A 2,636-nucleotide genomic window follows, 5' to 3' on the forward strand; every position below is an offset into this window, starting at 1 on the left:
CTGCCTCTGCCTCCCAAGTGCTGGGATTAAAGGCATGCGCCACCACCGCCTGGCAAAATCACTATCTTGATGGGCAGTGGTGGTGCACGCCTTTTATCCCAGCACCCAGGAGGCAGAGGCAGGCGGATTTCTGAGTTCGAGGCTAGCCTACTCTACACAGTGAGTTCGAGGATAGCCAAGGCTGTTACACAGAGAAACCCTGTCTCAGAAAACCAAAACCTAAAGACAACATTAAACCTATCAGTATCTCTCTTCCCTTCCCTCTCTCTCTCTCCCTCTCCCTCCCTCTTTCTCACTGATATTGCTATGGTAGGACTAGAGAGATGCCTCAGTGTGTAAGAGCAGTAGCTGCTCTTGTGTAGGACCTGTGTTCAGTTCTCAGCACTCGCATAGCAGCAGTTAACCATGTGTAACTGCAGTCCCAGGGCATCTGATGCCTTCTTGTGAACTCCTTGTGTACCAGACACACATGCATATACATACAAATAAAACACCTATATGCATAAAGGATTTAAAAAAATTTATATGTCTCAATGGCTAAGTGATGATCATTGAGCACTACATACAGGAAATAATGTTGCAAAAATAAAATGAAATTTTCTTCCTGATTTGCTCCTAGGGAGTTGGGTTCATGGGCAATATATTTCCTCCACTTAAAAGAATTTGCATGAGGAGCTGGGTGGCTCCTTTAATCCCAATACTTGAAAGGCGGATTCCTGAGTTCGAGGCCAGGTTGGTCTACAGAGTGAGTTCCAGGACAGCCAGGGCTACACAGAGAAACCCTATCTCGAAAACACAAAAAAATAAAAATAAAAATAAAAATAAATTTAAAAATTACGTGGGCTGGCAAGATGGCTCAGCGGGTAAGAGCACTGACTGCTCTTCTGAAGGTCCTGAGTTCAAATCCTAGCAACCACATGGTGGCTCATAACCATCCGTAATGAGATCTGATGCCCTCTTCTGGAATGTCTGAAGACAGCTACAGTGTACTTACAGTGTACTTACAGTGTACTTAAATCTTTAAAAAAAAAAAAGATTTATTTATTATTATAAATAAGTACACTGTAGCTGTCTTCAGATGTACCAGAAGAGGGCATCAGATCTCATTACAGATGGTTGTGAGCCACCATGTGGTTGCTGGGATTTGAACTCAGGACCTTTGGAAGAGCAGTCGGTGCTCTTAAACACTGAGCCATCTCTCCAGCCCATAATAAATAAATCTTTTAAAAAAAAAAAAAAAGATTTTGCATGATGGGCTACAGAGATAATTCAGCAGTTAAAGGCACTTGGCTGCTCTTCTAGAGGACCAGAGTTCAACCCCCAGCATCAAGTGGCAGCTCAGAACTGTCTGTATCTCCAGTCTCAGTTGAGTCTGACGCCCTCTTCTGGCCTCCACAGGCACTGCATGCATATGAAGCACAGACATACATGCAGGCAAAACACCTATATACACAAAAAACGATAAGTACAATGTTCAAAAAAAGCAAGTTTGAAAAGTTAGCTTGGAGCATGTTTACACAGTTGTCAGTAATAGAGAGGAGAGGAAAGGGTGACTCAAAGTTACCTTTGAGTGGAGATGAGAGAAGCACGTGGGATAAAGGGAATGCTGCTGTTTGGAGCTATGTTTTATGGTGCTGGGGATCAAACCCGGGACCTCCCATGCTAGGCAAGTGTGCTCTACTACTAAGCTATATCCTCAGCTTGTTCCCTGCTTTCCTGGTGTTGGAGGGAGGGAGGGAGGAGGGAGAGGCTACACAGACAGCACACACACAGAAGTCAACAGCTCAGTGGTTGGCCCTCGCCTTTCATGCTGTATGAGGCAGGGTTTCTTATTCACCACTGAGCATGCCAGGCTAGCTGGACCTCAAACTCTTAGAGATTTTCCCAGCTCTCTGTAGGAATCCTGACATTACAGAAGTTGGCTGTTACTATGTCTGGTCTTACTTAGGAGACTCACCTCAGTTCCTAGTGCTTGCATGCCAAGTGTTTTACCTGATGAGCTCTATTAACTGCTTTAATGAACTAAAGAAAGTTTAATACTGCTGATCTGTGGTGGCGCACGCCTTTTATCGCAGCACCTGGGAGGCAGAGGCAGGTAGATCTCTGCTTTCAAGGTCAGCCTGGTCTACAGAGTGGGTTCCAGGATAGCCAGGGCTACACAGAGAAACCCTGTGTCTCAATAAACCAAAATATGGGAGGTGGAGGGAAGAAAGAAAGAAAGGGGCTGGAGAGATGGCTCAGCGGTTAAGAGCACTGACTACTCTTCCAGAGGTCCTGAGTTCAATTCCCAGCAACCACATGGTGGCTCACAACCATCTATAATGGGAAATGATGCCCTCTTCTGGTATGTCTGAAGACAGCAAAATAAATCAATAATTCTTTAAAAAAAAAAGGAAAAAAGAAAGAAAGGAAGAAGGAAGGAAGGAAAGAAAGAAAGATAAAAAAGAAGATTTAATATGAAATTCAGTGGGACTGTAGCTCCATTTCCTCTGGCACTGAGCACATCAAAGAAAGCTAAGAGAACACTAATATGGACAAGCACCGACATCACCTTTTTAGTCTCATCTTGAGTTTTCTTTTTCTTTCTTTCTTCCTTCCTTTCTTTTTTCTTTTTCTTTTCTTTCTTTCTTTTTTTT

The sequence above is a fragment of the Mastomys coucha genome, unplaced genomic scaffold (assembly GCF_008632895.1).
Source record: "Mastomys coucha isolate ucsf_1 unplaced genomic scaffold, UCSF_Mcou_1 pScaffold5, whole genome shotgun sequence".
NCBI lineage: Eukaryota > Metazoa > Chordata > Mammalia > Rodentia > Muridae > Mastomys > Mastomys coucha.